This window comes from Pinus tabuliformis, chromosome 6 (assembly GCF_031772625.1).
Source record: "Pinus tabuliformis cultivar Carrire ecotype Pingquan chromosome 6, CPIR1, whole genome shotgun sequence".
Taxonomy (NCBI): Eukaryota; Viridiplantae; Streptophyta; class Pinopsida; order Pinales; family Pinaceae; genus Pinus; species Pinus tabuliformis.
In genome coordinates this window covers 1,111,758,493-1,111,785,109 of record NC_142292.1, presented here as the reverse complement: position 1 = coordinate 1,111,785,109, position 26,617 = coordinate 1,111,758,493, and positions in this window count along the sequence as shown.

Below are 26,617 nucleotides of genomic sequence, written 5' to 3'. Positions count from 1 at the left end.
TTTACTCATGGTCTCTAGATTGTGCAGAGAGTTGGGTTGTGTTAATGTTGGCTGGGGCTAGTAGTTTTGGATTCTTTCAGGTTTTGTAGGTTGTTATGCATGTAGAGGAGGAGTTGCTATATTTAAGCTATCTATGGGACCATGGGTGTGTGCTCTTGCTCTTTTGTTTTGACCTACTATGGTCAACTGGACGCATGGTCCACCTTTGAGCAAGAGATTGTCGAGGTGAAGGGGATCTGTGCCATCCCTACAAGCCAAGTGCGGAGGCACAAGGTAAGGAGGCTATAAAAGCCTTCCATGCATAAACCCCCCTATCATGTATAAGGATATTTGAAAGTGGGAATCACATGTCACTAAGGAATGTCTTGCTCATTTAGATGTTCGACGAGGTATCCCACTAGCTTCCTGAACTAGGTCACACCAGGGGATGAAGGAACCAATATCTATAATCAGTCACTATCTATTGGCATCTTAAGGCGTCAATGGGATGTGTCCTCAAAGAAAAACATGAAGACAGAAATTATACCATATCCTTCTTGAATGAAATATAGAGGCATCAATGGAAGATGTAGGATAGTTTGGACAAAATGGATGCTCATCTTGCTCACGTGGAAAAGCATAGTTAGTGTGAGTTAAAGCTTCAAGAGTCTCATAGTGCAAAGGCGGATGACCTTGCCCCAATAAATTCTTCAGATTCTTGAACCAATTACTATGCATTGTCTTTTTTGCAGGAATTCTTGATTAATGGTTTTTCTTGTATAGATGATGTTGGTTTTATTTTTAGTAGTCTCATAGATTTATTCTCTATCGATCTTCATCTCTTATTTCCAATATAGAAAAGTGAGACTGGTAGGGGAGGTTGTGTAAGAAATTAGAGTATATAAATTAAAAATTAGGGAAAATGAATTTCATGAGAGAAAAACCATGTGGTGAAAAGCATAACATAAACTCTTCAACTAAGATCATTTTTAACTTGAGAAAAATTAGGGGGTAGTTGGGGGATTAAAATTTGAAACCAACCAGTTAACTTAAGTTAATGGAAACAAAATGGGGATTCAAAATTGGGATCAAGGGATAGATAGGAGAAGAAATAGGAAAACATGAGTGGGCGAGGGAAAATCTCATTTTAATAATAAATTAAGAAAATAATTTCATGAGAGATTTGGTGAGGGGCTAACACATGGATAGATGAATAATCAAAATATTGGAATAGAAAAAATAATTGTTATGCATAAGGTGTCAAGTGTCACTATTGAAACTTTCTTTAAAAGTAGGAGCAAGTTATGAGAAAGGAATTTTGGAGAATCCTATTGTTGAATGAATGTCCTAATGATAATTTGTATTTTGAGTGACTAATGAGATATGTGGTGAGTTTGGTGAAAGTGTAAGTCTTGTGAGTGGGAACCTCTTGATTTTGAAGGCTCTCCTCCACTTGATAGTGTACCCATATTCCATACAACCCCATTACAGCTCAAGGACAAATGAGGAAGAAGAGTACCCAAGGAAATGCTGAAAGGTCAACCGATGAGAAGGTGAGTTCCAACCAGGTCACAGAAATTCAACAATTTCACGAGAACTACATCAACAAAGTGCGAGAAATCAAGAATCAGAATTGAAAACCTCAATTCCTTGGTGAATGGTATTTGTGTCTTAATGAATTGATCACTTATGATGTATCTTCTTATTGTTGATGTAACTTTTGATGTGCAACTATTTTCTTTTCAATTGTAAATTTTGATATATGTAATACTATAGGGTAGATTTTATCTAATAATATTACATTTAGTTTGAAAAAAAGGTTAAATTCTAAAGTTACTTGGGAGAGGTGCTACACTTTGATATCATAGTGTGATTTATACACTAAATCTGGGTACACCACTTACTTATTTCTATAAATTGAAGTGAACCTTTAACTTTGATTAAATTTTCTTGTGTCTCAAATAACATAAGTTGACCCAAATGATGTTACACTTTAAACTATAAATAATATATTATAATAAGTGAGACAATAAGTCTATTTACTAGGCATCAGGTGTAAGAGTGAGATAGGATTCATTGTCTCTGGAAATCTTCAGAAACTTCTGTAACAGTCATAATAATGTTTACCTAAGGGGTTAGAAATGGAACTATCGACTAACACTTTTTAAACTTTAGAATGCGAAGTATTATTATCCTTTAAACAATTTTCTCCATCCATTTTATAATTCTGAATAGTTATCAAATCCTATGTAGTGCCTCATAGTTACAGACATTAATTATTGGTGCACTAATTCTTATTAAGTGAGACACTAAGTCGATTTACTGGGTGTCGATTTATATGTATTTCATGTCAATTATATCTTAAGAATTAAGGTTATGATGCATATTTTAATTAATACACATATTCACAAATTTTCTACTACATAAACATCTTGGTTTTTTTAATTGGGATATTAATTATATAAAAAATCTTTGACGTCGACATATGTTATATGTTAAAATGGGTTATAAATATCTGGTATACGTAGTTATTGTGACAAACAATCATAGTAAATTCAACTTAGGTGTTGTAACCTAAGTTATAGATTGTTCGTTAAAGTTCAACTAAGAAATTAGTTAAGGCACTTAATATCTCTCATAGAAACATTTTTACTCCATCAAGAAACACTCAAACAAGAATTGTGGTTCAACTTATTAGCTATATAAATGTAACCTATATGCATTTATTTAATAATGAAATTTTAATTATAACTCAATGTATGAAAATTGTTTATTGCCTAGATCTTACACTACAATGAATTCAATAAATTTTGGTAATTAATTATTGTCAAACAAAAATCAAAATATAGGAGTAGTTTAACTTATAAATGAAATGGTTTTTTTCAAAGAATTTTTTTTATTAATTTTAATCAAAATCCGGCAAAGTTTTTTTTTTAGTCTAAGTTGTTTTATCTATAGATATAGAGTGACCCACGGGTTTTTAGAAAATTAGACATATACACTATTAAATAATTAAGGGTAACTTAATAGAAATGAAAATGCATAAATGTAGGTAGAAGTAAAAGGTGAATATGTTGATTTACTATCATTAGAGCCCACCAAAAATTTTATGCAAGTATTGAACAAAATTAAGGTAAGATGAATTTACTAGGTTTGGATAAGCAACTTGAATATATTCACATAAGACAACAGGAGTTGCAAGGAAGCTTAGTCCTTGCCACTCAAGTTATAAATTATGCTTTGGGAAAAAATGCATGAAAAATTATACCCTACATCGATCAATGAAAAATTAATCGTGTTCAATGAGAAAATAGAATTCTATAGTCTTGTTTTGGGAGGCACTAATAAATTAATATTTGAAGTGAATAAATTAATTGCTTGCTCACCCACAAGGACTTGCATAAACTTTGGTGGGTAGTTACTAACCGCCGATAAGTCTACACATTTATAGTTTTACCCCTACATAAGTATTGAGGAAAACATAACTAATGGTGGGAACTCCCAATAAGTATATTTATTTACATCTTATTCCTATCCATTTTTTATGCAAAGACTTGCTTAAATTATGGTGTGAACTAATTGATGGTAAATATGTTATTTCCCATTAGTTGTTTTCAAGGATTTTATTTTTGGATGGTTTTCCTACAAAGCTTAGAATAAAAAATCAGCATGAATATTGCAACCATGTCTATAAATTATGACATAAAATATGTGAGGTTGTTATCCACATGCCATTATATTATGCAAAAGCCACAAAATATGTGAGGTCATTATCCACATGTTATTATAATCTAAAAAAGCCACAAGAAGACCCTTAAGTTATGGTCTAATCAAATACTTGAAAACTGATTTTTTTAATAATACTAAAAAATAAATATTTACTTTTCAAAGTTAAACATTATAAGTTGCATTGGTCAATGCTAAACTAATAGTAGTCAACTAGAAAATTGGTTGCTAGAGTCCTACCTTGGCAGGGACTAATAACCAACCACATTAATTAAATGGTTGGTAAACACATATAGGAATCAATTCATGATAAGAAACAAGACACTTCCTCCATGATACATCTCACATTACCTAAATTAAAATAAACTATAATATTAACTAAATTATAACATTATTTTAAATTATTATTATTATTACTATTAATTATAGAAAGAATTAATATACGAGTTAGACATATATACATTTTAAAATGCATGTAACAATATTTTTAACCATGGAGATTGATCCCTGCTTTACCATGGAAATTCTTAACATGTAAATAGTTGTTGTTACAATACAATGGTTTATCAATACCACATGTACAATATGACATGTGTTGATATGAATTTTTTTAATTAATTAATTAGAGATAAATTAATTAAAAGAGCATAACTAACTTGGAGATAAACATAAACCCTTAATTTGTGAATACTACTATGAATGTTCTGACACATTTCATGAAGGTTAAATCTCTACCATCCACCTCATAATTACTAATGATTAAATTAAAATTGTAGAAGGCATAATTTTTGGGAATGAGAAAGTTTAATGAGTAACTTGGTAACATAATTAATGCCATCTTATGTCTTTGAGATAGTGAGTGAATGTAATTATAATAAGGGTTGCTTCAATATGGTATGAACCTTGGAACCGCTATCACCTTCCACAATGATGTTGATTACTCAAGTTGTACTAATGTAAATTGGTGTTTTTGGAACAATTAATCATGGCTAGAAGAGGTAGAGGAAGGAGTAGGGATACAAAAGGGTGCAACATGGTGCCACCACAGCAACGAACTCTTGTTACCCCCTGACCCTCCCCAACGATGGGGAGCACAATGTAGCACAACAAATTCCTGCTAAATCCATTTTGAACTTAATGAGCTCATGTTAGCAAATGGCATAGGCATTAATAAACGATTTAGAACATGAACATGGAGGACCCACTACACCAAATTAAGGGTCCCAAAACCCAACCAAGAACAATGTGCATCAGGAACAAGAAAAGGTAAAGTTTACTAAATTTTGGGGGTCCACAGATGGAAAAGTTACAAAGGCATAGATAGAGAACATGGCTTGAATATTTTCACCTCATATATGAAGGTTAAAATGGACATATTTCAGTTGAAATAATGTGCATTAATATGGTGGAAAACACTATTACCTCAGTTTGGGGGTGGACATTCAATTGTAGCCTAGGATTTCTTTGAAGAAAGTTTAGAAAACACTACCTGTCAGAGGAGTTCATTGAAGATAACTTAATGAACTTATGCACTAAAGCATAGTAGTAGCTCAATATCAGAGTATAAGGTCTAATTCATGCAACTACTCTATTTTTCCCCACACTTAAACATGGAGAGGTTGAGAGTAAAATAGTTTGTGTATGGACCGAACTTCAATATCTAGACCAAGGTCAAGATATTGATATGTCATATCTTGCATGAGGCATTTCAGTGGGTCATAGTGGATAGAACAAACCACCAAGGCATGTAGGGTAAGGAGTACCTAGTGGGAATAATATAGAACATGGGAAATTTTATACGGTACCAATTCACAATGATCAAAACTAGTTAGTAAGAAATTAGAGGCCACCATATTGACCTCCAACACAACATTCAGGCATTGTATCATAGTAGGTATGATCTAGTAACCCAAAAACACATCATCCACCACAATATAGTTCTATACAATAGTACTAAGTTGCACCACAACAACATCTAGTGTAAAAGTCGAGTTCATATCAGCAAAATTCTAGGCCATCCTTCAATTCGGCTAGTAGTAGGAACTAGGATCCTAAGAGGGGTTGTTGGACTATTGGAGGTCCAAATTTCAAGAGGGATTTCCCTTAGTGACTAGGTAATTATAACATATCTTAACAAGCATCCATAGTGGAGGACCTAGGAAAGGACCATCACATACATGCAATAGTGAATAATCGTCAGGCTGAGAATTAGTCCAATGTAATTGGGATCATAGGTAATAGTGATGGTATGAGTGACATTATTTTGATAGATCTAGAACCTACTAAACCTTTTATTTTTCTAAATACATTGTAAAAAATTAAACATGAAGCAATTGGAAAACATGATTTTAGGCATGTATAAATGGCTTGCAGTATGAAAAGGATTGTATATAAGTGGGTAACGGATTATGAAGTGGATCTGGGTGAGTGTAAGGATTCCCTTGTATTCTACAGTTGTAGGATCGTATGATGTGGTCATAGGAATGGATTGGTTGGAATAGCATGAGTCAGTTCTAGATTACAAGGACAATATACAACATTTCATGGATGATGAAGGTCGAAGGAAATCCTCAATAGGGCATAACCGATGGGCGTCCCTTAAGTTAATTTTGTTGATGAATATGACGAAACGTAGATGAAAGGAATGTTTTTTGTTCATGATTGAAGAACTGAGGTGACTCTAAGGATCTAAATAAATATCCAACTCTTGTCGATTTCAAGGATGCATTCGTGGAAGAATTACCTAGGATACCTCCCAAGAGGGAGATTGATTTCACAATGAATATTAAACCTAGCATGGATCCTATCACAAGGACATCATATCATATGTTAAATCCTAATTTAAAGGAGTTGTAGCTTTAGTTAAAAAAGTTATTAGACATGGGGTTCATATGACCTAGTGTATCTATGTGGGGAGCACATGTAGTTTTTGTTAAAAGGAAGGTTGGGTCCTGGTGATTGTGCATTGACTATCATTAGTTGAATAATGTGACGATCAAAACTCAGTATCCTCTACTGAGGATATATGGATTTTTTTACTAGATGAGGGGGGGAACTATGTTTTCTAAGATAGATCTAAGGTAGGGATATCATCATTAAGAATAAAAAAAGAGGATATCCAAAAAAAAACCTTTAAGACAAGGTTTGATCTAATAAATGCTCTGGGTGTTTTCATGAGCCTAATGAACAATGCATTGCAAGATTATTTAGATAAGTTCATGTTGATTTTTTATGATACCCTAATATGATAATTATTTTCCAATGATTCATTAACAAATTCATCTTATATCACATTCATCATTAAGAAATTATACATAGGAAATCTCAACTAGAAAATAATAATGACAGTACGATCATGAAGAGATAACCAAACACAAGAGACACAAATTTTTACCCTAGTAAAACCCTAACTAGGCAAAAAAAAAAACCTTTTCTTAGATAAATTTTCCCAATTCAACAAGAGATATAATATGATCTTTTAGTGAAAAAAAAATCAAATTAGCCACAAACATAGGTGCACCTTCCTCAGAATTCAGACTACTCCCTAGAAAGATAGTTGATTTTTTGCCTTAGAAGAATCTCAGTATGTTGCCTAAAAATTTCCCTTCTAAACTCCCACATGTTAATAGAAGATGAGTATATATGATATGAATTGGTGTGTTGTCTAGGTAAATCCTCTCTACAGATAGAGATGGTCCATCTAGCCCAATGAGTGGGTCTAGCAACAAATGAGACAATCTACAAGACACTTTCCTAAATTACAATTGAAATGAGAGAAGAGGAAGGAGACCTACCTTGTTCTGATGCTATAATGCACTCCTTTGTTGAATATATTGATCACTTTCTCCTTAGGCTCAGCCCTTACTGCTCACAGCATTTTAATACCTGCACAAGAGGCCAAGACACAACAAAGCATAAAAGTGCAACAATCATAATTGAATATAATCCACTTAACATGTCAAGGAGAATTAAGATAAATGAAGCATTGACACAAGAATTTATGGAAAGTGAACCAACAATTATATATATTAATAAACAAAAGAGGAAGCATACAACCTAGGCCTTGATGTTAGTAAGCCCTCCTTGAGTGAATGTCAAAGTCAAAGCTCAATCTCTCCAAACACTCCTTCTCCAAGCCAAAGTGAATAGCATGTAGGCACTATCTCAACATAAGGGTGCAACTAATCAGAGACTAACCATTTGGGAATGGAAGAGGATGAATATATAGGCAGGGAGAGGGAGTTAGGGTGTCACCAAAGATAGGGGAAGGTCCTCATCTCAAAGAGGAAGCTCATAAGTATAAGATAAAAGGGTAATATTGGGAGAATTCAACCACATCCACAACGAACAAACTTCAGCTTCGTTCTGGAAGCCAATAGATCATGAAGCTTCTGGTCCTCTTTGGGAAAATTTTCCTTTTATGGATTAGCGTGAGTATCCAGGTAAAAACCACATTGGCAACATGAGGCTAGTATGGTGCAACCTGCCATCAACATGAGTAGGCAGTGTCACAGTCGGGCTAAACCAGAAATTAGGGTTTTGAGCTCATTTCCTCAGGGAAGGCTCAAGGAATGTTTTCATTAGTTCTTCAAGGAGGATCTGGACTGAATATCAGGATGGGTACACTGCATAGTTGTCATGTTTTGGGCACTCCAGGGTATGACACAAGGAAGTGTAGGAGGTGTGACAAAATATTGTGTAACAGATGCCCCCTAAAGCATGAAGTCATAACAAGGAGTGATGGCTAATATGCTTTACGAGCTATTACCAGGACGAGAAAAAACACTGTAAGGAGACTTGAAAATCAAGGACGCATATACATATACATATCTGATATCTCGGACACATATATCAAAACATGAATCCACAATATGGATGCAGCCACCCAAATAGAAAGGACCATGTGAAAATATCCATGGTATGGGTGCAACCATCTGAATGGAAAGGATCGTTTGGTCTAGAAGTCTAATATACATGGCATGGATGTAACCACTTGATATAGAAGGATCATCATCATCGTAGATATAAGGTCCCACAGTATGGTTACAGCCATCTGTATAGACGAAACATGTATACAATCATGAATAATACATAACTCGATGCAACCTAAGTTATATCAGACAAAACTTAGGGTCTTGCGCTCCATCCCAACCCGATCAAAGTATGAATTCTAACATGTGAATGGATGTGTCGAAGTCAAACATGCTATAAAACTGCCTGATTTTCGGCTAATGATGTGGATCATTAACAAGCACGAGAGAAACCACCAATAATGACAATGGACCTCAAGGTATGATAGTACAATCCATGAATGTGAAAAATGAAACTAAAGTTGAACACTCGTGGAATCATTTGATCAAAGGCTAATGATGAAAACCTATTGTCGAATGCGAAGAACTTGCCATTAAGTCATGCAAGCTCTAAGGTACTAAAAGGGAGTTCCTAAGTCATCTTCTTGGATAATGAGCTGAAGTCGATAGGACGTGACCCGTTGAAGGAGGTCCATAATGATTCCCTCATCATCGACATGAAACAAGGAATAAAGTGGAATAAATGAGTATGATCCACAACTATGGCAAAAGGTTAGACAATTGTATGGGTAATAAACTACATATAGGACTTCTCTTGAACATATCGACGACACGACTCTGGAGTGTGGCAGAATTTGACTCAACATAGGATAAAGGGTCATGATGACGAAATGGAATAGTCAATTGAGAGGAAAAATGGATCACCCAAACCCGGGAGGACAAGTGACTAAGTGAGGATATCCAAAACCTGACACGAGAAACAAATGAGTGTCATGTTCAAGAGCGACATGCTGCCTATACAAGAGATGTTTCACTTTCATTTTTCCCCACCATTTCTAGCAAGTACCCAAATTATTTTTAATCACAAGTTTGAAGGGAATAACATATGCTTGGAGTATAAGTTCATTCTTCAAATGAATCCATCCTAGTAATTTTTACGACTCCTAGGAAGGAGAAACTCGGTCTTGTCATCGTGACAAGTTTTTCGTTGTTTAATTTTTACTAGTATGACGAAAGAGTAACTCGATGTCTTTCTCATATTTAGAGAGTTTGAAAAAGAGATGAAAAAGAAAAATCCATCAGGTCCCTTTTCGTAATTTGTCTCTCAAACCCGAAAAGGTAGAAAACAATATTTGAGAGAATCTTTTCACCATGTCAACCAAGGTGTTCCTTTTTAGTAAATAGCCAATCTCATCCCAAAAAGGGGTAAATGTATACTGAGATGACATCAATTAATTTAATTTAATGAGTTCTAAAAGACAAGTACTCAACGATCTTTTCATCTTTAGAGAGTCAGAAAAGAGCTTAACGATGACTCCAAGGGGGTTCCTTTTTTGTTTATTTTTAATGAGTCAGAAAAAGAGATAAAACAAAATCTTGTTGAATCGGTCAAAAATGATCACCATTACCACCAAAAGATCTTGCAACTACACAAAGACAATCACACATCACTGATATTGAGAAAAATAATAAAATATTGGTAAAAATGTGTTTAAAAACTTATAAATAGACAAAAAGTAAAAATTATTTTACCATTTCACTTGGAATAATTGGAAGAGTGCATTTTACTCCTATTTTTCTTTATTCTTCATGCAAGCGGTGTGGAAAATCTAGGGCACCATTCCACGAACTGTCAGCAACAGGTAAGAGATCTTCCCTTTCTCTTGTTTTTCATACATTTTTCATGCCATTTAATAGAATTTTTGAACACTGAAGGGAAGGATTTTCATTTTTATTATCATGGGCGATCAGTGCGAGTCTGATCATTGGATTTGTGTTGATCACCCCTTAGCCCAAAAGGCCCTCATGCTACCAGCTCAAAAATAATTCTAACAATTGAGTTGGGCCAAGAGTGAAAAATAGAATAAAAAATCCCCTTTCTCAATCGATTTTTTCAATATTTTAATCCATTGAAAGGCTTCCAAACATTGTTTATGGGTTATTTGTAGAATATTTCGCTGGATATGGCCATCGAATGGAAAGAGAGAGGCCACGAGGTAGAAGATCACCAATTTCTCCAAAGCGATGAATGTGTCAACTCTTTGAGGGACTACGAGTTACTCAAATTCTTTCAGACCCTGAGACCCAGGCTCACGATGAGCTACTGGAATATCTCATTAGATTATGGGATGTTGATCACGAGATCTTCATCATTGGAGATCAATAACTGGAACTAAAGTAACTGACATCTACATCATCACTGGGTTGTCCAGAAGAGGGGAGAGGGTCCAACTCTTTGGAGCTCATACTGGAGGAGAGAGCACCAATACCTTGATCAGAAGGCATGGCCTAGGTAAAAAAACAACCATGAGAGGGATACTGAAGATAGTAACCATTGAAAATCATCCTTTGAGGATTCTACACACCATGGCTCATATAGCTGGGGTGCAGGTGTTCCATGAGGAAACAAAATCATAATTCCAATACACAGCGGATTGTCTTGCTCCAACAATTTTTACTTAGTGTGAAGGACTGCTAGTCAACATGAAAATACATTTGACCAAAGGAAAAATAGGACGTTGAAGCAGTTTGGATTTGGATCAATCTTGGTCACATTCTTTTTGGAGTGTGTGCCCCTATTTCGATACCAGTGGGTAGAGGTGGACAATCCATCTCCATGAGATCTGAGACTGATCATATGGAGTGAGATCATGCCTCGAGGGGGAGGAGGCCAATGGATGCATTTCCCTACACCATTCTTTGGTTGGCTATGCGAAAAATTGATCGTAGTGGATGACTATGCCTACGTGGGCACAGACTTCAAGGAGATCCAGATATTCCTCTACCACCTGGTGCATAGTGGACTGATGTAGGTAAAACTTGCTTTTTGGAATCTTTCAAGTCTTTTTTTTTTTGAAGTGTATTTGAGAGTATACTTATGATAATTTTACAGATGTGGGATTGGAAAGACCTCCCAGAATGTCCCCTATAGCATGGTGAGTAGCATGCCAGATAAAGGAGGATGGTTCGTACGAGGAATGAGCAAATCCTATAGTAGATATGGAGTGAAACCTGGAAGTGATTACTCGGAGGATTCTAGAGTATGCCACTATAGATGACGTGCCGATGCGGTATCAGAGGCATATAGTAAGAGTATCTGCGAGACTGCATCGATTGTTAGGTCGAGTGATCAGAGCGGTCTCATGTTATCATGAGCATCATGTGGGAAAATAGCCTTTTCCTAGTCGTGTTTATCTGCACTGTTGTAGGCTTTTCAAAGCCATGTGTCCCGGAACACTATTTTTTGATATTTTGATATAAAAAACTTTGAAAAACTCGATATATATATATATATATATATATATATATATATATATATATATATTCACACATGCATGTTTATATTATCTACTTATGTGTTCATATATCATGATGATGTGTTCGATTTTTTTATAAGTAATGCAAATGTCTATCTAAAACACAATTTACTAATGCATCTATTAATGTATTCAAATTTCATGGAATGTGTTGATATGTAATATAATCAAAGTTTCTTTCTAGTAATCAAACACGTAGATACATACACAAAATTTGTGGATTTCTTATTGAATAATGACCATTTAATTGTAGCACAACGATTTGTGAATCTAACATAACAACCAAATTTCTGATTCTGAGAGCGATTGCTTCTGATAACAGTTCAATAACTGCACTGTACTCGACAATATTATTAGTTGTTTGTCCCAAGAAAATACCTTGTAAATAGATCAACTTGCCATTAGGTGCAAGAGTACCCAAGCTGTGAAAGATAAGTTTTGTGTGCTACGACAAGCACCATTAGAAAAACCAACATAATGGTTCGGTGACATCTACGAACCAAGTGGAACATAGGGTAAGCAGAGGAAACATGTCTGCAAAGAAAATAATCACACCAAAAAAATAAATCAAAATGCACACTAATGAATTCACACACTAATGTACAAAAGTAATTACACGAAACTCACGTGTAATAGTATTTTTAGATAAAGCCCATTGTGGGGTTGTGCTAATGCATTACCTTCGTAGTCAACCAACTCATAGGTGCCTTTTTTTAAAACACGTTTAACAATGTATGGCCCATGCCACATATGTTCAAAATTCCTAGCACCCAACTTATCATTGGCTTGGTCATACAACAAGACCAAGTCACCTTCAATGAAAACTCATGGAGAACTAGTTTGATCATAATGATATTTAACTCATTTTTCTGTGCTTTGACAACCATCGCAGCAATACGATGGGTTACATCAAGATTTTCAAGATAAAGTAAACATTCCTCTTCAGGTTAGGTATTGGGGAGTAGCTCGATAGGTAGTTTTAACGAAGGAATCTCACACTTGATAGGGAGTGTCACCTCTAAACTATATACCAACTAGAATGGAGTGAAACCAATGGTTGTCTTAGCCGAGGTTCAGTAGACCCAAAGAACCGAAAAAAACGTAAGATTTTAGTATTTTTTATGCTTTCCAATGGTACGTTGAAGCATAGTAATCAAGACTTCATTAATCACTTCAAATTGGCCATTGGTGTGTGGGTAGTAAGGAGTTGAGCTGTCATGGAGAAGACCCAACTGAACAGTAAGCTCTGCCATCATGTATTGATGAAAATGTGATCCATGATCAGTGAAGATGGCTTGAGGGATGCCAAAATAGGCTATGACATGATTAAAGAGGAACTAAGTAGCAATTGTACCATTAGCATTATATGTCGGCATCGCCTCTACCCATTTAGTAAAATAATCGACAACAACGATGACATCACCATGCCCCTTGACCAAGCGAGGGTTATAGGTCATGAAATCAATGCCCCATTTAGTGAATGGGCCTACGATAACAACTGGGTGTAACAGTGTTGGCGAGGCAGGTTGTTTAGAGTTATATATCTAACATTCATGGAACTTTTGAACTGCCAAAATGAAATCTTTGAAGATAGAAGGCCAGAAATAACCAACATAAAGGATATTCTGAGTAGTGGCATAGCCTGACATGTGACCACCACATGCCCCAGAGTGGCAGTCATTTAAAACTCGTTCAACCTCTTCAAGTGTTAGACATCTGCGAAGAACAAAATCAACACCGACTCGATACAACGTATCACCAATAATCCGATAAGGTTGAGACTAATGCCAGATGCAGCGTCGATCAGATTGAGACAACTCAGATCAGAAAGTTTGGGTCTGAAGATAAACAATAATATATTCATACCATGGGTCAAGAGTACTGATAAGAAATACAGTTTCATCAGGAATCTTCGCAGTAAAATCAGTGGAGGTGTTTGCAGAAGGAAGGGCGCAGATCAATTCGGCAAAAACGAGTGACTTCTTTGATTTGGCAGCAGCAAAATCCAAATCAAACTCTTGTAGGATAATGTTCCATTTAGATTATTTTCCCCTAAGCAACCGACGAGTCAAAATATAAGTCATGGGGTTGTAGTCAGAAATCATCGTGGTCTTCCGTAGAAGGATATAATGGCAAAATCATTGGACATCATGGACTGTTGCCAAGGCAATATTCTCGACATAAGCATGTCGAGTTTCTGTGTCAATAATATTTCAGCTCAAATAATAAACCTCATTTTCATTTCCATCATCATCGTCCAGGACCAGTACCATAGCAACAGTATTGTCAACCACAGCCAAGTACAAGAAATAATCATGGTGGTAATCAGGGGGATGCAATAAAGGAGTGCTAATGAGTGTTTGATTTAGAGCATCGATTTATTTTTGGGAAATTTCATCCCAAATGAATGGGATCTCTTCTTAAGTAAGCAAGTAAATCCCTTGGCAAGCTTAACATAATAATTACGAACAAAGCAACAAAGAAAATTGGCCTTCCCTTGCAAACTCTATAATTAGTGTAGTGATGAAGGAGGGGGTAGATTTACAATAGCATCTACTTTCAAAGGATCTATTCAGATGCCCTCTTTGGACAAAAAAAACCCAAGAGTCGACTAGATTCGACGCAGAAGACACATTTATGTGGATTGAGACGAATATTATAGTATCGACAACATAGAAATATTGCTCGAAGGTGGTCTGGATGGTCACAATGCTTAGCTGAATGAGCTGGTAAGTCGTCTAAATTGTTAGGGCCTGGATCTACCTCAGGCTAAAGGAAGGCAGGTCTAGGGTAACATCAAACCATGCTTAACTTGGTAGCTAGCCCTACTAGGTCAGGAAAGGGCTCTCTCCTTATCAATCTAAATTAGGATATTGGCAATTAGGGCTTGAGATGACTGAATTTAATGTAGATTTTAGGCTAGGTATAGTAGCTCAGAGGATTTGATTGGATTTATTTTGGATCGAAACAACAAGAGAAAGGATGATTTGGACAATGGAATCGATGTTAGTTTCTGTCGGCAAACCCGGGAAAAATTATGTGCCATGTTCAGCCAAGTGATTGTAAATGTGAGAAGTACAGGGGAGAAATCCAAGTTCCATGAAGGCATCAAACAAAGGATGAATACGCAACAACAACTTTATATGAAAGATAATCACGAGATTTCTCAACAGAGCATCTAGCTAGGGATGAATTCTGCTACGACAACCATTACAACTAACAACAAAATCATCATGAAAGGAGCATCATTACGGATGAATTCCTAACATATCACCTAGATAATGTTGTAATAAGGCAGAAAAAACATAACTTGTAAATGAATTACACGAAAAACATACTAAACATCAGCACTGTGATGAATCCCAGATCGAAAGGGCAAAAAATTGCTTTATTAAAATGATATTCAGGAAAAAAATTACACAAATCCAAGACAGCCTCTCTGCTACAAAAATCGAACCTCTACACTATGAAATTCATAAAATTTATACATTTATCTCATCCATGTATTAATGGAATTGAGCTCAACCATCTTCTTCAAAATAGAATCAGTTACATTAAACTTGGACCGAATTTCTGAAAATAGGTGTTGAAGACGAACTCGTATCTCCTAAACCATAGCACCTGTTACAAAACTGAAAGAGGTTTTTGTAGATAAGGTCATTTTGGAGAAAAAACTCTCTCAAATTTTGGAATTTCATTCCAATTTCTCGCAATCTGTGCCACAAAATCATCTCTAAAACAGAGAATCATTAAAAATTTAAATCTATGAAAATGAGTTGTAAAGAACTAGTCACATATCCAAATTCATGAGACCTGTGAATAAAATAAAAGGGGTTTTTGTTATATGGATCAAGGTTAACAAAAATTTCCTTGGGTTTTTCAAAATTATTTTCCATATGTTGTAAAATGGCACCGCACTAAAATGACTAAAACAGTAAAATAAATAAAAAAATTGCTTTGTTATAATGTAGGCTCCAAATATCACTGCATATCTCCCACATAGTAGCACCTGTGCATAAACTGAAGGAGGTTTTTGTTACTTGGTATGTGATGGACAAAAACCTCTTTCACTTTTGAAAAATTCCATACCATTATTTCATAAACAGATCTTGTAATAAAATTGTCGTTGTGTGCAGCAACTGACCTCAAAACATGCATAACCAAGAATCACTCATTCATTTTGATCATATCTTCTGATACAGAAACCAATTATGGGAGTGTGATATACCATTGAAAATATTTTTCTGAGCTTCTTCTGATGCAAATACTTAGGATATGATTTTCACTTAAGATCATGTGCAAAAAATCTCTGAAAACCAAACATAGTAAGAGCCCATTTTGATCCCTGGTGACAGGTTGCAAAGACTGGAACTAACATTGGCCTTATTGTGGATGGAAGCTCCATTGGAGGTGTCAATAACACCATAGACCAAGTGCCTCATCCATCGGGAAATACGGTCAAACAACTGCAAACTCAAAACAACTCATGCCAATCCAAACATACACATACTGCAACTTGTACGTAACAAATACCGAAAACTAAAATGTTGCCTTTGGAAGCTTATTTATTTACAAAAACCTACCCTACTTTGCTGAAAAATCAATGGATCAAGTGATTTTGTAATGCCATATCAACCATTCAAGTAACTGTGACAAAGATGCTACTTGGAAATGCTTGAACCAGGACACAATTGGAAATGCTGACAACCATCCGTGCACAAACTGAATTTCGTTGTGTGAAAGACCATCTGACTTATCATTCAAACTGAAAAAATACTCCATATATGCGACAATAGGATCAAATAAACCAGACTCTGTTTGCTGCCCTAACTCCTCAACGCAGACCTCCAACTGCAAACTGTCAATGCAAACATCCACGAGCAGCTCTATTGTTTCTTGTTTTAAAGGAGGGAGAGTTTCCAAGAACTTTTTGGGATCTCGTAATTCATATGATTGGATTTGATCATTTAAATACTAAATCTCCTTCTCAAATTTTTCAAAAACTAACTTAAAGATACCAATTTTTGCTTTAGGAGGAAACTTCAGAGATCTCAAACATTGAATCACGGTAATGAAAAATACTTCATCAATTTCAATATCCACTAACTAATCTCTAACTTCTTTTAAAACTTCACAAAACATAATGTTTGACACATACCCTACCATTTTATTTTAGTGCATGAACGGATCAGTGAGCGCTGGAATCTCTGGATTGAGTTGGAGTCGCCAGGTGAATGTTTCAGCCTTCATATGTGTCTGACTGCTGTCTACCATCAACAATCAGATCTGCAACTTGAATGATCTTTCTCAAAGAAGATCTATCACCTCTTCCCTAGTATGGTTGCCACTATGTTAGAGCCTAGATCTACCTCAAGCTGAAGGGAGGCATGCTTAACCTGGTAGCTAGCCCTACCAGGTCGGGAGAGGGCTCTCTCCTTGTCAATCTCAATTAGGATATTGGCAATTAAGGCTTGAGATAACTGAATTTATTGTAGATTTTAGGCTAGGTATAGTAGCTCAGAGGATTTGATTGAATTTTTTTGGGTCAAAACAACAAGAGAAAGAATGATTTGGACTATGGAATCGATGTCAGTTTCTGCCAGCAAACCTGGGGCAAATTAAGTTCCATGTTCAGGCAAGTGAAGATTGTAAATGTGAGAAGTACATGGGAGAAAGCCCACTTCCATATAGGCATCAGACAAAGGATGAATCTACAACAATAACATTAGATGAAAGAGAATCACGAGGTTGCTCAACAAAGCATCTATCCAGGGATGAATTCTGATAAGACAACCATTACAACTAATAACAAAATCATCATGAAAGGAGCATCATTACGGATGAATTCCTAATATATCACTTAGATAATGTTGTAACAAGGCAGAAAAAACATAATGTGTAAATGAATTACAGGAAAAACATACTAAACATCAGCACTGTGATGAATCCCAGATCCAAAGGGCAAAACACTACTTTATTAAAATGATATTCAAGAAAAAAAATTACACAAATCCATGACAACCTCTCTGCTGCAAAAATCAAACCTCTACACTATGAAATTCATAAAATTTATACATTTATCTCATCCATTTATTAAGGGAATTGAGCTCAACCATCTTCATCAAAATAGAATCAGTTACATTAAACTTGGACCGAATTTTTGAAAATAGGTGTTGAAGATGAACTCGTATCTCCTAAACCGTAGCACCTGTTACAAAACTGAAAGAGGTTTTGTAGATAAGGTCATGTTGGAGAAAAATATCTCTCAAATTTGATAAATTCATTTCCAGTTGCTCGCAATCTGTGCCACAAAATCGTCTCTAAAACAGAAAATCATTAAAAATTTAAATATGTGAAAAGGAGCTCTAAATATCTAGTCACATATCCAAATTCACAACACTTTTGAATAAACTGAAAGAGGTTTTTGTTACATGGCTCATTTTTAACAAAAACCTCCTTGGGATTTTCAAAATTACTTTCCATCTGTTGTAAAATTGCACCACACTAAAATGACTAAAATAAATAAATAAATAAATAAATTTCTTTGTTTTAATGTAGGCTCCAAATATCACTACATATCTCCCACATAGTAGCACCTGTGCATAAATGGAAGGATGTTTCTGTTATTTGGTATGTGATGGACAAAAACCTCTTTCACTTTTGAAAAATTCCTTACCATTATTTCAAAAACTGATCTTGTAGTAAACTTGTTGTTGTGTGCAGCAACTGACCTCAAAACATGCATAACCAAGAATCACTCATTCATTTCGATCATATCTTCTGATCCAGAATCCGGTTATGGGAGTGTGATATACTGTTGGAAATATTTTTTTGAGCTTATTTTGATGGAAATACTTAGGATATGATTTACACTGAAGATCATGTGCAAAACATCTTTTAAAACTAGACATCGTAAGAGCCCATTTTGATCCCTGGTGACAGGCTGCGAAGTCTGGAACTAACATCAGCCTTATTGGGGATGGAAGCTCCTTGGAGGTGTCAAGAACATCGTACACAAAGTGCCTCATCCATTGGGAAATATGGTCCAACAACTGCAAACTAAAAACAACTCATACCAATCCAAACATACACATACTGCAACTTGTACATAACAAATACCGAAAACTAAAATTTTGCCTTTCGAAGCTTATTTATTTACACAAACCTACCCTACTTTGCTGAAAAATCAATGGATCAAGTGATGTTGTAATGCCATATCAACCATTCAAGTAACTGTGACAAATATGCTACTTGGAAATGCTTGAAACAGGACACAATTGGAAATGTTGACAGCCATCCGTGCACAAACTGAATTTGGCTGTGTGAAAGAAAATTTGTCTTATCATTCAAACTATAAAAAAACTCCATATATGTGACAATAGGATCAAAGAAACCAGACTCTATTTGTTGCCCCAACTCCTGAACACAGACCTCCAACTGCAAATTGTCAATGCAAACATCCACGGGCAACTCTATTGTTTCTTGTTTTGAAGGAGGGAGAGTTTCCAAGAACTTTTTTGGATCTCGAAATTCATATGATTGGATCTGATCATTTATATAATGAATCTCCTTCTCAAATTTTTCAACAACTAATTCAAAGATACCAGTTTTAGCTTTAGGAGGAAACTTCAGAGATCTCAAACATTGAAGCATGGTAATGAAAAATACTTCATCAATTTCAATATCCACTAATTTATCTCTAACTTCTTTTAAAATTTCACAAAACATAGGATTTGCCACATACCCTACCATTTTATTGTAGTGCATGAATGGATCAGTGAGCATTGGAATCTCTAGATTGAGTTGGAATCACCAGGTGAATGTTTCAGCCTTTATATGTGTCTGACTGTTATCTACCATCAGCAATCAAATCTACAAATTGAATGATCTTTCCCAAAGAAGATCTGTCACCTCTTCCCCAGTATGGTCGCCACTATGTTAGAGCCTAGATCTACCTCAGGCTGAAGGGAGGCATGATTAACTTGGTTGCTAGCCCTACCAGGTCATGAGAGGGCTCTCTCCTTGTCAATATCAATTAGGATATTGGCAATTAGGGCTTGAGATGAGTGAATTTAATGTAAATTTTAGTCTAGGTATAGTAGCTCAGAGGATTTGATTGGATTTGTTTTGGGTCGAAACAACAAGAGAAAGGATGATTTGGACTATGGAATCGATGTCAGTTTCTGCTGGAAAACCCGGGGAAAATTAAGTGCCATGTTCAACCAAGTGAAGATTGTAAATGTGAGAAGTACAGGGGATAAAGCCCGTTACCCTACAGGCATCAGACAAAGGATGAATCTGCAACAACAACTTTAGATGAAAGAGAATCACGAGGTTGCTCAACAGAGCATCTAGCCAGGGATGAATTCTGATAAGACAACCATTACAACTAACAACAAAATCATCATGAAAGGAGCATCATTATGGATGAATTCCTAACATATCACTTAGATAATTCTATAACAAGGCAAAAAAAACATAATGTGTAAATGAATTACAGGAAAAACATACTAAACATTAGCACCGTGATGAATCCCAGATCCAAAGGGCAAAACACTGCTTTATTAAAATGATATTCAGGAAAAAATTTACACAAATCCATGACAGCCTCTCTGCTACAAAAATCGAACCTCTACACTATGAAAATCATAAAATTTATACGTTTAGCTCATCCATGTATTAAGGGAATTGAGCTCAACCATCTTCTTCAAAATAGAATCAGTTACATTAAACTTGGACCGAATTTCTGAAAATAGGTGTTGAAGTTGAACTCTTATCTCCTAAACCATAGCACCTGTTACAAAATTGAAAGAATGTTTTGTAGATAAGGTCATGTTGGAGAAAAAACTCTCTCAATTTTGGGAAATTCATTTCCAATTGCTCGCAATCTGTGCCACAAAATCATCTCTAAAACATAAAATCATTAAAAATTTAAATATGTGAAAATGAGTTGTAAAGATCTAGTCACATATCCAAATTCATGACACCTGTGAATAAACTGAAAGAGGTTTTGTTATATGGCTCGAATAAAAACCTCCTTGGGTTTTTCAAAATTATTTTCCATATGTTGTAAAATGGCACTGAACTAAAATGACTAAAACAATAAAATAAAAAAAAAATTGCTTTGTTTTAATGTAGGCTCCAAATATCACTGCAGATCTCCCACATAGTAGCACCTATGCATAAATTGAAGGATTTTTTTATTATTTGGTATGTGATGGACAAAAACCTCTTTCACTTTTGAAAAGTTCCTTACCATTATTTTAGAAACTGATCTTGTAGTAAACTTGTCGTTGTGTGTAGCAACTGACCTCAAAACATGCATAACCAAGAATCATTCATTCATTTCGATCATATCTTCTGATCCAGAAACCAGTTACGAGAGTGCGACATACTGTTGGAAATATTTTTCTGAGCTTCTTCTGATGGAAATACTTAGGATATGATTTGCACTGAAGATCATGTGCAAAACATCTCTAAAAACCAAACATAGTAACAACCCATTTTGATCCCTGGTGACAGGCTGCGAAGACTGGAACTAACATCGGCCTTATTGGGGATGGCAACTCCTTGGAGGTGTTAAGAACATTGTAGACCAAGTGCCTCATCCATTGGGCAATACGATCAAACAACTGCAAACTCAAAACAACTCATACCAATCCAAACATACACATACTGCAACCTGTACATAACAAATACCAGAAACTAAAATGTTGCCTTTGGAAGCTTATTTATTTACAAAAACCTACCCTCCTTTGCTGCAAAATAAATGGATAAAGTGATGTTGTAATGCCATATCAACCGTTCAAGTAACTATGACAAAGATGTTGCTTGGAAATGCTTGAACCAAGACACAATTGGAAATGCTGGCAGCCATCCGTGCACAAACTGAATTTGGCTGTGTGAAAGACAATCTGAATTATCATTCAAACTGAAAAAATACTCCATATATGTGACAATAGGATCAAAGAAACCAGACTCTGTTTGTTTCCCTAACTCCTCAACACAGAACTCCAACTGCAACTGTCAATGCAAAAATCCATGGGCAGCTCTATTGTTTCTTGTTTTGAAGGAGGGAGAGTTTCCAAGAACTCTTTGGGATCTCGGAATTCATATGATTGGATCTAATCATTTAAGTACTGAATCTGCTTCTCAAAATTTTCAACAACTAACTCAAAGATACCAATTTTAGCTTTAGGAGGAAACTTCAGAGATCTCAAACATTAAAGCATGGTAATGAAAATACTTCATCAATTTCAATATCCGCTAACTGATCTCTAACTTCTTTTAAAACTTCACAAAACACAAGTTTTGCCACATACCCTACCATTTTATTTTAATTCATGAATGGATCAGTGAGTGCTAGAATCTCTGTATTGAGTTGGAGTCGCCAAGTGAGTGTTTCAGCCTTCATATGTGTTTGATTACTGTCGACCATCAGCAATCAGGTCTGCAACTTGAATGATCTTTCCCAAAGAAGATCTGTCACCTATTCCCCAGTATGGTCGCCACTATGTTAGAGCCTAGATCTACCTCAAGCTGAAGGGAGGTATGCTTAACCTGGTAGCTAGCCCTACTAGGTTGGGAGAGGGCTCTCTCCTTGTCAATCTCAATTAGGATATTAGCAATTAGAGCTTGAGATGATTGAATTTAATTTATATTTTAGGCTAGGTATATTAGCTCAGAGGATTTGATTGGATTTGTTTTGGGTCGAAACAGCAAGAGAAAGGATGATTTGGACTATGGAATCGATGTCAGTTTCTGTCGGCAAACCTGGGGTAAATTAAGTGCCATGTTCAGCCAAGTGAAGATTGTAAATGTGAGAAGTACAGAGGAGAAATCCCGCTTTCCTATAGGCATCAGACAAAGGATGAATCTCAACAACAGCTTTAGGAAAGAGAATCACGAGGTTGCTCAACAGAGCATCTAGCCAATGATGAATTCTGGTAAGGAAACCATTACAACTAACAACAAAATCATCATGAAAGGAGCATCATTACAGATTAATTTCTAACATATCACTTAGATAATGTTGTAACAAGGTAGAAAAAACATAATCTGTAAATGAATTACAGGAAAAACATACCAAACAGCAGCATCGTGATGAATCCAAGATCCAAAGGGCAAAAGATTGCTTTATTAAAATGATTTCAGGAAAAAAATTTACACAAATCCAAGACAGCCTCTCTACTGAAAAAATAAAACCTCTACACTATGAAATTCATAAAATTTATAGATTTAGCTCATCCATGTATTAAGGGAATTGAGCTCAACCATCTTCTTCAAAATAGAATCAGTTACATTAAACTTGGACCGAATTTCTGAAAATAGGTGGTGAAGAGGAACTCGTATCTCCTAAAAAATAGCACCTGTTACAAAAATGAAAGAGGTTTTGTAGATAAGGTCATTTTGGAGAAAAAACTCTCTCAAATTTGGGAAATTCATTTCCAGTTGCTTGCAATCTATGCCAAAAAATCATCTCTAAAACATAAAATCATTAAAAATTTAAATCTGTGAAAATGAGCTGTAACAATCTAGTCACATATCCAAATTCACGACACCGGTGAATAAACTGAAAGAGGTTTTCTTTATATGACTCGTGATTAACAGAAACCTCCTTGGGTTTTTCAAAATTACTTTCCATCTATTGTAAAATAACACTGCACTAAAATGACTAAAACAGTAAAATAAATAAAAAAATTGTTGTGTTTTAATGTAGGTTGCAAATATCACTGCATATCTCCCACATAGTATCACTTGTGCATAAACTAAAGGACGTATTTTTTGTTTGTTATGTGATGGACAAAAACGTCTTTCACTTTTGAAAAATTGCTTACCATTATTTCAGAAACCGATCTTGTAGTAAACGTGTCGTTGTGTGCAGCGATTGACCTCAAAACATGCATAACCAAGAATCACTCATTCATTTCGATCATATCTTCTGATCCAGAAACCGGTTACGGGAGTGTGATATACCGTTAGAAATATTTTTCTGATCTTATTCTGATGGAAATACTTAGGATATGATTTGCACTGAAGATCATGTGCAAAACATCTCTGAAAACCAGACATAGTAAGAGCCCATTTTGATCCCTGGTGACAGGTTGCGAATACTGGAACTAACATCGGCATTATTGGGGATGGAAGCTCCTTGGAGGTGTCAAGAACATTGTAGACCAAGTGCCTCATCCATTGGGCAATGCGGTCAAACAACTGCAAACTCAAAACAACTCATACCAATCCAAACATACACATACTGCAACTTGTACATAACAAATACCGGAAACTAAAATGTTGCCTTTGGAAACTTATTTATTTACAAAAAACTACCCTACTTTGCTGCAAAATCAATGGATCAAGTGATGTTGTAATGCCATATCAACCATTCAAGTAACTGTGACAAAGATGTTGCTTGGAAATGCTTGAACTAGGACACAATTGGAAATGCTGATAGCCATCCGTGCACAAACTGAATTTGGTTGTGTGAAAGACAATCTAACTTATCATTCAAACTGCAAAAATACTCCATATATGTGACAATAGGATCAAAGAAACCAGACTCTATTTGTTTCCCTAACTCCTCAACGCAGACCTCCAACTACAAACTGTCAATGCAAACATCCACGGGCAGCTCTATTGTTTCTTTTTTTGAAGGAGAGAGAGTTTCCAAGAGCTTTTTTGGATCTCGGAATTCATATGATTGGATTTGATCATTTAAATACTGAATCTCCTTCTCAAATTTTTCAACAACTAACTCAAAGATGTCAATTTTAGCTTTAGGAGGAAACTTCAGAGATCTCAAACATTGAAGCACGATAATGAAAAATACTTCATCAATTTCAATATCCACTAACTAATCTCTAACTTCTTTTAAAACTTCACAAAACACAGGGTTTTCCACATACCCTACCATTTTATTTTAGTGCATGAACGGATCAGTGAGCGCTGGAATCTCTGGATTGAGTTGGAGTCGCTAGGTGAATGTTTCAACCTTCATATGTGTCTGACTATTGTCCACCATCATCAATCAGATTTACAACTTGAATGATCTTTCCTGGAGAAGATCTGTCACCTCTTCCCCAGTATGGTTGCCACTATGTTAGAGCCTAGATCTACCTCACACTGAAGGGAGGCACGCTTAACCTGGTAGCTAGCCCTACCAGGTCGGGAGAGGGCTCTCTCCTTGTCAATATCAATTAGGATATTGGAAATTAGGGCTTGAGATGACTGAAACTAATGTAGATTTTAGGTTAAGTGTGGTAGCTTAGAGGATTTGATTGGATTTTTTTTGGGTCGAAACAACAAGAGAAAGGATGATTTGGACTATGGAATCGATGTCAGTTTCTTCCGGCAAACCTAGGGAAAATTAAGTGCAATGTTCAGCCAAGTGAATATTGTAAATGTGAGAAGTACAGGGGAGAAAGCCCGCTGCCCTGCAGGCATCAGACAAAGGATGAATCTGCAACAAAAACTTTAGATGAAAGACAATCTTGGGGTTTCTCAACAGAGAATCTAGCCAGGGATGAATTCTGCTAAGACAACCATTACAACTAACAACAAAATCATCATGAAAGTTGCATCATTACGGATGAATTCATAATATATCACTTAGATAATGCTGTAACAATGAAAAAGAAACATAATGTGTAAATGAATTACAGGAAAAACATACTAAACATTAGCACCTTGATGAATCCCAGATCCAAAGGGAAAAAGACTGCTTTATTAAAATGATATTCAGGAAAAAAAATTACAGAAATCCAAGACAGCCTCTCTGCTGCAAAAATCAAACCTCTACAGTATGAAATTCATAAAATTTATACATTTAGCTCATCCATGTATTAATGGAATTGATCACAACCATCTTCTTCAAAATAGAATTAGTTACATTAAACTTGGACCGAATTTCTGAAAATATGTGTTGAAGATGAACTTGTATCTCTAAACCATAGCACCTGTTACAAAATGGAAAGAGGTTTTTGTATATAATGTCATGTTGGAGAAAAAACTCTCTCAAATTTGGGAAATTCATTTCCAGTTGCTCGTAATCTGTGCCACAAAATCATCTCTAAAACAGAAAATCATTAAAAATTTAACTCTGTGAAAATGAACTGTAAAGATCTAGTCACACATCCAAATTCGCGACACCTATGAATAAACTGAAAGAGATTTTTGTTATATGGATCGTGGTTAACAAAAAACTCCTTGGGTTTTTCAAAATTACTTTCCATATGTTGTGAAATGGTACTGCACTAAAATGACTAAAACAGTAAAATAAATAATAAAAAATTCTTTGTTTTAATGTAGGCTCCAAATATCACCTCATATCTCCCACATAGTAGCACCTGTGCATAAACTAAAAGAGGTTTATTTTATTTGGTATGTGGTGGACAAAAACCTCTTTCACTTTTGAAAAATTCCTTACCATTATTTCAGAAACTAATCTTGTAGTAAACTTTTCATTGTGTGCAGCAACTGACCTCAAAACATGCATAACCAAGAATCACTCATTCATTTCGATCATATCTTCTGATCCAGAAACCAGTTATGGGAGTGTGATATACC